We start from the raw sequence: 12348 nt of genomic DNA on the forward strand, positions 1-12348 counted from the left end.
GATGACTGGTGGTGAGGATGATAGGCTTATTATGACAGGAAGATGATCGCTCCCATACAGGTTGTCAAGAACATCCAAATTAATATCAGTAAAAACACTTGGCGAATGAAAAAGATAGATCTAGGCAGCTCATATTCCCATTTCTTGGAGAACAGTAAGTGTGTTTGCCCGTGTTCAGGAGGAAGACATTGCTGCAGAGAATAAAATCTACAGAATCCGGCCTCTGACGCCCGTTTGTTCACTTCCCCGTTAAAATCCCCAACTATAAGATATGCCTCCGGCAGTTGCATTAAAAGTCTTTCTAAATCATGAAGTGTGACGGTTAGGTGAGACTCAGTGTATATGCAACATACATATTATGGTTTTAAAATCGAGGACGGTGACAGCAACTGCCTCATATGAGGTATTTAGGTTGATTTTCCAAGTAGCACCACTCTGGACCACAATAGCAGTGCCTTCAGAGATCCTGCTTGAGTTCTCTCGGTCACAGCGAAAGAGTTGGTACTTTTTAAGGACGTTTTTTTTTTCTGTGGTCGGCATCCCGGTCCATGCCGACCCGTGGACCGGCGCTCCCTGCTTTGGAGGTGGCAGTGCAGCCTTCACTGTCCCAGCCTGGGACGTGGATGGCCCTGCCATCGGCTCAGTGAAATTGGCCTGGGCAGGTGCCAGAGTGCTGTGTGGTGCACTGCCCCTGCGCACCACATCAGCGAAGTTGGATTTTGCTGGTGAACGAGAATGTGTTGGTAGGAGCAAATCGCCTTCTCGCTTCTTTAAGTAAAATGTTTTCCTTGGTCTTTATGATGATTATCTCCTTTTCCTTCTTCCAGGATGGACACGCTCTGGAGTATGCAGCGTGGAGTTCGCAGTTAGCGCAGCGCAGGGCTGCGTCACATTCCTCAGAATGGTGATCCTTCGAAGCGCATGTTGTGCAAGTTTTGCAGCTACGGCAGCTCTGTGAGCCGTGGCCAAACCTGACAATTGAAGCATCTTCCTGGGTTTGGAATACAGTGCCCGACATTTAGTCTCAGGTGGCCTACTTCGATGGTTTCAGGTAATGTACTTGTGCTGAATGTGAGAACCAAGTGTTTTGTATCTATTTCTTAGTTGTCTATCCGGATTTTGATTCTGTACACATCTGTGACATTCAGTCGGAGAGGCCTTCCAGCATTTCTTTCTCAGTTAGGTGTATGAAATCATTTTAAGAGATGACATCATGGACGAAGTTTAGGAATCGATGTGCTGTTATGGAGCCTAGGATTTCTACAATGGATGCAATGCTCGCAATTTTCGAGTTCTGAACATTGTCACGGCGTACTAATGATTTTCGAGTTCTGAACATTGTCACGGAGTACTAATAGTAAGTCTCCACTGTTCATCTTGGATACCTTTAGCCAGGGCCCAAGGTATCCGTTAGACATTCTGACTGGAGTAGCACGCCAGGCCGACAACCAGGCAGACCTCTCCTGTTTCATTAAAGTCTCTCCTCCAAGGCATTTTGACACACGGAATGGGGATGGAATTTTGGCTTGTTTTTCAGCTATTTGGCTGTGGAGGACGTAGAATTTGGTGCATGTTGCTTTTTTTTTTGGAAAAAAGTCTGTTACCTCGTTTCGCACTCTTTACAGAGTGCGATTGTGTTTAGATAGGAGTGGAGCCATAAAGAGTATATATTTTTCGGCCATGGTGCAAGCCACCCACCATAGAGCCCCTACAAGGGAATGGGACAGGAACTTGCAAGCAAGTCCTGCCCATGCCAGCTGACCTACCATAACCAAACTACCATAACTATAACCAAATATGACGCAATTCAGGGTGATTGGCACATAAACTAGGAAAAAGGAAAAACCAAGAAATGAGTAGGATACAGGAAAGTTGTGAGAAAGGGGTAGGAAAGTGAAAGATAGAGGGGGAGGATAGGAGAACGTGACTGCCAATTTCCTCGTTCAGATCAGGCCGGAGGTGCCGTCTACAGGAAGCTGAGTGTTGCCTCCGCTGAGGGGCCTTAAAGGTCCAAGGGGCCTTAAAGGTCCAAACGCTCGGCATCAGCTCAACCACCAGGATACCCTTTTCCCTGGACACGGCGATGCCATGCACGGCTAAGCGCGGGTGCTCAGGTCTGTGGTACACACACTGCTCACCAACATCCCCCTGCAGAGATGTCCCTGCGGATGCTCAGGAACCCGTGGTATTGCCACTCACAAGCATCTGCATGAAGTATATGTCCCCTTCTGGGGATCACCTATAGTCGCGAAAAATTGGCCGCCTGAATAATATCGATAAAACTACAGCTTCAGAATGCCCACATTTCGCCCTTCGAACTACAAGCGGTAAATGCGGCGGTAACTTCCCGTGGGCGGGTTCTCACCGCGCATAGAAGGTGGCGCCGTTTCCAGAAACGGCTCTGTTCATTTCGCACTATTTGCCCATTCAGTCGAACCTAAAGGCTGGTGTTAAGGTTCCTCTTCTCAGCTCAGGCAGCAAATTTCAGAGATGTTCTAATTACCTCCCAAAATGCCTCCTCACGTCAACAACACCGTTCCGGTGCCATGCCAGCTGGACAATCTAGCGCTGAAGCATGTTCGTGCCTTTGCATGCAGGGTTTGAAACATTGCATCCTTGCACTTTAATGGCCAAAAAGAAAGGTCGCCATAAATGGGTCATTTATAAGGGCTGATCAAGCGTAATTCGACCTCCGTCAAATATTCAGGCCTAATTTGCACCGCGGTCTTGGACCAAGCAAAGCTTCTTGTTTCTTTTTTCTACTTTCTTACTTTCCTTCTTTATTTTGTAACCACATTTATCGTCTTTATCTTTAAGGTATGACCCAGCCTACGTTCAGCACGTCAAGTCCAACGGTGGAAAATGCGTCAACGTTTGGGGACTCATTATAAAAGATCGCCTGAGACCTATCTACAGGACAGAAGGCAGGTTCTGCTCAGAGAAATACCTTGACATCATTGACCAGCAACTCCTGCCTCATTTGTTGAACGGACCTTTTCGGGACTGTTGTTTTCTCCTGCAACAGGATCTCACCACAGTTCACACAGCATCTAAAGTGAAAGCCCACCTGGAAGGTTTGGGCGTGATAGCACTGAAATGACTGCCGCAGAGAGCCAACATGAATAATATAGGGAATGTGAGGGGCATTTTGAAGACAAACCTAGCAAAAATGGGCCTGTATTACACAACATGTAATGAACTATTGGAGAACATTGAGGTCAAGTGGGAGAGTATCGAGATGAATTCGGATCTTGCTGTTGTCCGTTATGAGTCCCTACCGTGTCGCATCACAGAGGTTGTACAGTCCAGAGGTGAATTCATCAACTATTGAATTTTACTATGATATTGAATTGTTCATTACGCCTCACACATGCTTTAGTCAGATTCATTACATTTTGATTTGACAGCAGAACATGCAAACCACAGATGGTTGAGTCGAAACTCCATTTTGTCAATGTATTTTGTTCCTTGACAGAGACTTGCGCGAATGAATCCCGCAATAATATTTGAGCAAGGTGACCGTACAAGCAGCATGACTGTTTCCGTGCAGCATTGCAAACTAAAAAAAAATGCAACAAAAAGAAAACTCAAGGAAAGTGAGTATTGGATAGCCTCACTGCGAATGCCAGAGGCCTTCTCTCGCTCTTAGTTTTTGTGCACGCATGACAGTGGCTGCACAAACAAAAAGGTGGAACATAGATAGCAAGGTTCATTTGAGGAATGCTTATACTGCTACTACCAGCAATCTCCCTTACCCTCTTCGCTTTGTTAGTGCCTGGAATTCCAGGTAGTGCAATAATCAAAGGAAAGGGTCAGGTGCTGTGCGCAGATCCAGGAACAGCCTGGCAGACGACGGTCACCGCAGCCTGGGCTTCATGCGCATAAGGCAACTCCCAGCGAGTTTGCCGATTCGTTCTGTCATAGGACGCTTATCAAGCGAATGGTCAATGCTCGCATGATACCACTAAAAAACTGGAAGAGTATACACTGAAAGCAACAAGTTGGTGCAGCTCGGTTATTTCTTCAAAGCTCCCCCCCATTAGTGTCCATAGAGATGCAGTATCAGATCTATAATTGACCAACCCTAGAATCTGCCAACCTACCTTTTCCACTGACTTCACATACTATCTTCAATCTTTGCACTTTCCTTTTGTTGCCCTCTGAGTAAAATATGTATCTAATGAAGAGCAAGGATAGCAGATAACATGAAAAATGTGACAATATAATATTAAGAGAAATATTTACTATAGCAGAGTCCAATCGCCACCATAAAAGGCAAAAAGAGCTTAGTTTTGTTTTCAAAATGTAGGCGTAAAGGTTCTGAACTGGATTTAACTTCCAGATTAAGTGAGGTACGAACATAATTTCTTCTAAAACTTATTTTTCAGAATGTTTAAGGGTGTTTAAAACATAAAAAGTAGAAAATTGTTACTTAAAAAGAAAAAAGATTTTAATGTGGCCTTCCTACTCACCTTAAGGGCATGACGCGGCAGTATTAATGGATTAAAGAGACACTAAGAACAACTCCAGCAAATTTTTTTTAAAGCAAAATCCAGCAGTTTGTAATTTCGTGGTTTTGTTGCTGCTTGTTTGGTGGCGAAAGAAGCATTTATTACTGTAAGATTTGGATCCAAAGTTGAAAAACTTTTTCCTTCTTAGGCAAACGTCTAAGCAACAAATAAAAAAAAGAAAAGAAAAAGATTCAAACTTGGGACTTTCTGATGACGAAATAGCCGAAAAGTGACGTAAATAGGGACTCAGTGATTGCTGGTGGTGAGTAGTGCAGCCTAGCAGCAGCCAAAATTATAACTACCGCCGACCAGGTGCTGAAGGCCTCTATCAGCCGTCACTTTGTTTACGCTTGCACCAGCGCTACAATGGATCCCGTTCCTGATCCCGACAACAAAATTCTCACAAATGACTGCAGCCTGCACTTCACCAACCTCAACCCCACACAGCGTGCGATGCTTTTGAAGGTTGAGGCAGTGGGTCTGGCAGAGTAGCCCAAGCACTGAGGAGTTGGCAAGCAAAGCTACTAATACGGCAGTGTCATTGATGGATGAGCCATCACCCCAACTGATCAGTGGAGACTTGGTACGTACAAAGATACTTAAATTCTGTAATAATAGTCCTTGTAGTGTGGTTATGCTGTAGAGCACGCACTCCGAGCGATGCATTTGCTAACGTGGAGATTTGTGGAACATTACCTATCCACAAGTGGCATTCCTTATCACAGGTGTGTGCCACTGTATAAACTTCATCCGAGGACCACATAGAGAGGCACTTGGAGGTCCTCTACTGCTCCGCACTTGTAAATCGAGGCCCGTCAGGAAACCACATGGGCATGCAGAGTGTATGGCCGCGAAGCACCAAAACATACCGTAACTCAGCTGGCCACCTATTGCTCTGCCAAGTATTCAATTTCTTTGCCTTACAAAATTCAAATTGTCTTTTCTCCGTTTTCCTCATGTGATGAATGTGCACTAGCAGTTTCAAAACAAAACTTATATACTTCAATATAGATCAAACACGTAATCTTTAGCATGTTTGTCAGCCTCAGAGATTGAAAATTGAAAATTGGTTTTTGAGCTGTGGACACCCGCCGTTAGGAATGGGAGGAAGGTAGGAGTGAAATAAGAAAGAAATAAAGAGGTGCAGTGGTGGAACTGGCAACTGCCTTCTTGTAGCAGATTTTGTAGCAGAAGAAATTGCAGTTTATAGCAGCAATTTCAAGTTTTGTAGCAGAAAAAATGGCATTTTGTAACAGATATTTGAGCTTTTGTAGCAGAAAAAAAAATTTCATAGAAAAATTTCATGTCTAAAAACACTTAAATAAAGAAGGCTTCTTTTATTTATGAAACAGCCAAGCTCAGGTGTTCATAATGACCTATTCATGCAAAAACAAGCTTTAAGCCCAAATTAAGTCTGAAGTGCTGTCGTTTCCTTAAAAAGCCCCAAAAATAAGCAAACAGGAGATTTTGCTAAAAACAAAGCCATTTTTATTAAGAGGGAAGACATACGAGATATGCCACAAAGCTATAAAAATGATACCATTCTTAAAACTGCAAATTTTAGGTACTATTTCTTCTCTCTTGATTACTCCAGCTCAGACAGCGCCGCAACGAGCATTTCCTGTCCATTCTTCAGAAGGGCTTGCAACATCTGCAAAATTTTTAGACTTGACGCCTTTTGCGAAAAGCAGCTCAGCATTGGTGATCATATTCCTGGCCAGCCTGATCTTTTCCAGTACCTTCTCTTCATTCTGACCTCTTTTCTTGGTGTCCTTGTGCGGTACATCAGCCTTCTTTTGCTTGTTTTGCACATGTCTCCGCTGCTGCATCTGCCTCCAACCACTGCAGCTGTCACTTCCGCGATCCTTTCACCGCTCTGATTAATCGTTGTGTCATAGGAATGGCAGCTGGATTTCAGCCGAAACACTGGGAATATGTCATTACAGACCGAAGCCTAATTACACTTTGTATTGAAAAGGACGATCGGTCTCTCAGCACTCGCCGATTTTCACTGAAGCCACTCTCCAAATGAGCATTGCTGTGCGAGAGGCAAAGTGGTTTTACGAGTGCCACCAACAAGGGATATTTTCGAGCCCCATCGTCTTGCTTGAGGTCAAAAAGTTTTTGCCAGAAGTCATCAAGTCGTTCGGATTGTCTGGCTAATATCTTCTGAGACACAAAGACTAAGCTCATCCCACAGGGCGGAGACCTCGTGAGCTGCAATGACCTCCGGCAACAAGACTAAGCTCATCCCACAGGGCGGAGACCTCGTGAGCTGCAATGACCTCCGGCAGCGATGACCAGCAGGGATGAAGATGGACACTTCCTTCGCGACTTTTTCTTCCAATCAGCACGGGTCTTGAACAGTGCTGCCAGCAGATGTCGGATTCCGTGACAGTGAATTTCAGTTTTGCGCAGACGTGGCGCAAAAAGATCGATTTTGTAGCAGCATGTAGCAAGATTTCTGATTTGGCGCAATCGGCGCAGCAGTTCCACCACTGAGAGGTGCCGCAGTTGAGGGGTCGCGAATAATTTGGACCACCTGGGGATCCTTAACATGCACTGTCATCACACGGCACAGGAGCGCCTTTGCGTTTCACCTCCATCGAAATGCGGCCGCTGCAGCCGGATTCGAACCCGGGCAGCCTCAGAGATCTGTTGTATTTTTCGGCTATTTCGTCATCGCACTTGTACTTGCAAGATTTGCCTGCGGTGATACCTGTATTTTGTTTTTTGCTCTTTTCTATCTTACAACAGCTTTCTTTCCAATAAGAGTGGTTGTTTTGAGGTTAGGAGCTGGTGTTCTACCAATACCAGCCAACTTCATTTTCTCCTCAGTGCCCCTTTAATGCCCATATATGCAGAATTGGTCATTCTCTAGTTAACATTCATAGATCCCTGGGTGTTCTCATACCACTCTTGGCGCAGTGGGTCAGCAGATGTGCCACTACCCTGCGATGGCAGGTGCTTCCACCAGTGGGGCTTGTGCGACCTAGGTTTTTTTTCCCAAGCAACCTCACGAAACCAATCAATGATTTAACTGCCACCTGCCACGGTGCACAGTCTCCTCGCAATCCGGTGCACAGGTTGTGATGACGCCACAAGATTACGTGGCCACCTGCCTCCTAGGTTACTTCACTGCGGATTTTTCTGCGACACGAGCTCCTTAACGCTCTCGCATTAGAAACCTCATGGTTCCATCTTATGACCTCTTCAGTCTCCCATCTGCTCTTCCCAAATGACATGCTGCTGTTCCACCCATTCAGTACTGAAACAAAATTTTTAGCATGTCTGGTAGGTGCAGGACAAAGGGTTCACTAAACTCATCTGAGCAATGAACACCAACAATACTACCACAAAGAAATATGGCACCATCTAATGCACAACACTGCTTTCTTTTTCTGCTTTTTGAAATCAAACAGACCAACAAATATCAGCTCTTGCTTTATGTTCCAACAAGATAGCTAAAATGCAATGACCCTAGTATCTAGCTTATATGGGAAACAACAGCTACACACTTTCAACAAAGCGCTTCCACTGTAATGAAAATCCTTTACCCGCCGCAGCAGCTCAGTGGTTAGGGCGCTCGGCTACTGATTTGGAGTTCCCGGGCTCAAACCCGACCGCGGCGGCTCAGTTTCGATGTAGGCAAAACGAAACCCTAAGGTGCCCGCTTATGTGACGTGCGATGTCAGTGCACATTAAAGATCCTCAGGTGGTCGAAATTATTCCTCAGCCCTCCACTATGGTACCACTTTTTTCTTTCACTCCCTCCTTTATCCCTTCCCTTATGGCCCCCTTCAGGTGTCCGCCGATATGCGAGACAGATGCTGCGCCATTTCCTTTCCCCAAAAACCAATTTCCAATGAAAATCCAAATTATTACAGATTTAAATACATGCTCTGACTGCAGGGGCATACATAGGGTTAAGGGCACACAATATACCCATGCACAATTAGGCCATGCTCAATACAGCAAGACGGCACGAAAATAAACTGACACACAAGTAAAAACACAAAAGAGCAAAACAGAAGAACCGTGGAAAGCAGCTGCTCATGGTTCATGTGTGACAATACAGCTCCAAGCATTCTGCAATGTCATAAGATAGTCCATTTGATGCATTCCTGGTGCTATGAAAAATGAATATTCACATATATAACTACAGCCTTACAGCTGACATCACCCACCCTACCTCTACATCACAGATGAATACACAACCAGTCAGCACACCATCTATTAGGTCCATTTCACATGCTGTGATCAGAACATAAATATTCGGCGAAATCGCTGAAGTCGCAGTATGATCTTCGGTCAGTGTTTTCACATGTAATGCATACCCAACGAATTCGGACCGGGTGACACGCATGGTTGCTTGATTGTTTGCGTAAACAGCTCATGATTAAGCGTGACAGTAACATAAGGAATGCATTCATGTTGCATACATACTTTTAAATCCAACGCAGTAGTCAGTATGTTTTGATAAGAATAAAGTTTTGCTTTTGCCGCCACGACTCTTCCCATGCGACTGCACATCCCACATCTCAGCGCTCTGCACTGGTGAGTTGCAGAATGAACACAAAAACGCTGTGATTGAATTCCAACCAAACAGAAACTCGTCACAAGCCGTCTGTGGCTAAACAGACACTCTCTCCTGTTGCAGAGCAATGAAAATCGTGGCGTCAGAAGGCGAAAATCGCGGCATGTGAAACAAGCCTTACAGTTTCCCTACTTATTGCTTTTATCAGCAAGTTGCATATTCCTGACCTCAATAATTTTGTTCCTTCTTGGTAGCACATCAAGATATCACTCACTCCTTGTCCACATGTTTGTGTTGCTGTTGTTAGCCTATCAAAAGATGGCACATACCCACACTGGGGGATCGGCCAAGAATGGTGTGGCTGTTCACCTGAACGCAGGTAATAAAAAGGAAAAGCACGTGGGAGCGCAACACCGGTGAATTATTCCTCAAGAACAGAAAAGGGATGAGAGCTTTGATTTCAAAATTATAAGAATAAGAATAAAGAGAGGGATTAAATAATAATGATTAAGTCAAAATGTAATATTTGATAGAAAAGAAAAGTTTGGAACACTTAGCAAGGCAGTCGGTGAGATTCTATCAGGAAATTTAGAACAGCGGTACAAACAGATCTGTGGCTGAACCCAAAAGTGGTGGCGCCAAATGATAGCAAGAGCGGGCTGCTCAAACTAAGGCCAAGATGCTGCAAGGGCTCCTCCAGCAACCTTTTTTTCAGAGAGTTGAATCGACGACAATACATCAAAAAATGTTCTATAGATTCAGGCTCACGGCAAAATGCACAAAGGGGAGAGAGCGCCAAACCCGACTTGTGTAAATAGAAATTTAGAGGGGGGATGCAGCAGCGCAGCCTCGTCAGTGATACTTCAAGCTGCCGAGAGCAACAAATTTTCCTGTTCCAATAATATTTAAGGTGCTCATAACCGGTCGATGTTAAAAGCGTTGTGCCTTGCGTGCTTAAAAACGCACGTTGCCGAAATCTAGATGCTGTAATATAGGCTGTAATATAGCTTCATGTTTACATCTGTCAGTGGGCTATCCAAACACTTCATCCTTATCTCACTTATAACCATGCTCACCATAAAAGCGCAATTTCAATTTTTTTTCATGTTACTGTCAGAAGTCAAACTACTCACAGCAACACTATGTGACCAAGAAAAACAACCAGAGTAAAGTTTAGCGTAACAGAGAAAATGGGTTTTTTTGCAGGAATCACAACAGGGTACAGAATTAACTTCCAGTCAACATTTGTCAGACAAAGTGGACCTACAGCATCAGGTGCTGCCTGTGGTACAGTCGTTACCATTCAGACAGCCAGACGCAGTTAGCATCGAGGAGGGTAAACATAAGCTTTAAGAGGCTAGCGTTAAATACGTTCAGCATGTGCACGAACGTATTCGTATGTTTCAAAATAAATGCAACAGAAATGCCGTAGTACATATTTTCTCTTCGCGTGCTCTCTACAGGCTATCAACTACCTCTGCGGCGCTCTTCGGCGACACGCACACATATATGCAGGCAAAAAAAAAAAAAATCAAGGCAGACAACACCAAAGCACAAATACGGACCAACGTAGCTTAAATAATCCGGCAGGCTTTCGTAAAGGTTACCCACGCTTCAGTACCCAATGCTGCAATAAAACTTTTTGGGCTAGTTGATGCCTTTTGAACCTGTGGTTGCATGCTTTGGCGCTGCTCCTTTTCTTAGGATCAGTACCCAATGAAATAGTTTGCCAGCTCCTTCGAGACTGTAATCAGCTTGGACTGCGTCAGAGCTTCATTCCAAGATCATGTCGCTAAGTGCACAGTGAAACATGCAGAAGTTATCAAAGTCCCAATCGAATGCGCTTACCAAGGATCGCCAGAAATAAACGCCTATGCAGCATCACGTGCAATGAAATCCAAGTAATCACTGTTCTTTGGAGAAACCCCATACATGCGCTCACCTTTCGGCTACAAGCAGGACGCGCACATAGCGCAGCCGGTCGACGAGGGTTCCGTAGGCGCCAATGGGCACAAGCGCGCAAGACATCTTGTATACGGCGACAGTAATCACATCTCGCTTATAAACTAATACATTAAGCAGCTCTCAACATACTGCACACGGAGAGCACACTCTTGTGAGGTGACAAAGTACGTACGTACACTGTACACTACACGATTCGTAACCACAACAAAGCATGCCCAACGCCAACAAGCCGGCACGCGGACGCTCTTTTCCTGGAGTAACTTCCAATAACATTACATACGTAGTAGACATACGACGACCATGAAGCGCATGAAGCGCGTTCTCAGTGGCGCCCTCAAGCAGACCTTACTGCCATAGAGCGGTTGTGTGGCAGCAAGTTTTCGCGTTATAGAGACAAAACTTATACCTTAATTATAACCACCGTGATAATGACATTTAGTCTAACATTAACGCGAACTGTGCAGGAGTTTAGCATGCCCTCGCGTTATCGCTGCCGTCTTGGTGTTCCATTGCAGAGAAAACGTTTTTGGTCAATATCAAGTTATTTATCTATTAATTGCTATAACAGCTAGCATTTGCCTCAAAAAGGGTGCATGCAGGGAGGTATCAAATACTAAGTGCATGGTGTCCCTAATGCGGGACCTCAGTGGCGTCGGCCGCTGCCCGGGCGCGCTCAACTAGCTAAGCGGCAAGCTGTACGGCGACAGTTCCGAGGTACCCTACGTGGATGTGTCAGCGTACTCGCCGAGCTCCCGCATGGTCCTCGCCGTCGCTAACAATCTGGCCCAATTAATCGCATCACGCTTCATCACCATAGACTCGTCCGAACTTGCAGAGAAAGCGGCCATTGTTCTCGTTCTCATTTCCACCTCTGCCACCAAAATTCTCTCCGACTCAAAATCCTGCCTATCTAATTTCGCAAAAGGCCTGATATCCCGCACCGTGTCTCGGCTTCTACGCTTCTGGCACCCCACACGCCTCGTATCCCTTATCTGGACCCCCGCACACGCAGGCCTCCCAGGTAACGGGAGGTACACTCCGTTGCCCGAGGTCTCACTTTCCGGACCGGAGTTGGACCTTCTCCTCCATCCCAGGAGCGCCTGCTTACGTTCAGAGATATTCTTACCTACTATCGAGATACCCGGCGCGTTTAATTACGCACCGCCGGCTCCCGCTCCCTAACAGCTTAACACAGGCTTCCCACTGGCGCCGACTCCAGACACGTATGCTCCCTACCACATTCTCCTTCATACTCGCTACTACGATCAATAATTCCTCCCCTCCTGTAAGCTCTGCGGGAAACTGGGAGACTTTCTTGACGTCCTCCTCACATGT

The 12348-nt window shown here is 45.4% G+C and overlaps 1 protein-coding gene across 4 annotated transcripts in view; it reads right to left on the bottom strand.

The window, feature by feature from the left end:
* Positions 1-11277, bottom strand: part of LOC144121783 (uncharacterized) — a 101771-nt gene extending 90494 nt beyond the window's left edge. For all 4 annotated transcript variants that reach the window (XR_013312693.1, XR_013312692.1, XR_013312694.1 and 1 more), the window contains exon 1: positions 10991-11277. The gene's annotated coding sequence lies outside the window, so the exon portion shown is untranslated. The remainder of the gene's footprint in view (positions 1-10990) is intronic.
* Positions 11278-12348: the final 1071 nt, after the last annotated feature.

Source organism: Amblyomma americanum, chromosome 2, assembly GCF_052857255.1.
Source record: "Amblyomma americanum isolate KBUSLIRL-KWMA chromosome 2, ASM5285725v1, whole genome shotgun sequence".
Classification (NCBI taxonomy): Eukaryota; Metazoa; Arthropoda; class Arachnida; order Ixodida; family Ixodidae; genus Amblyomma; species Amblyomma americanum.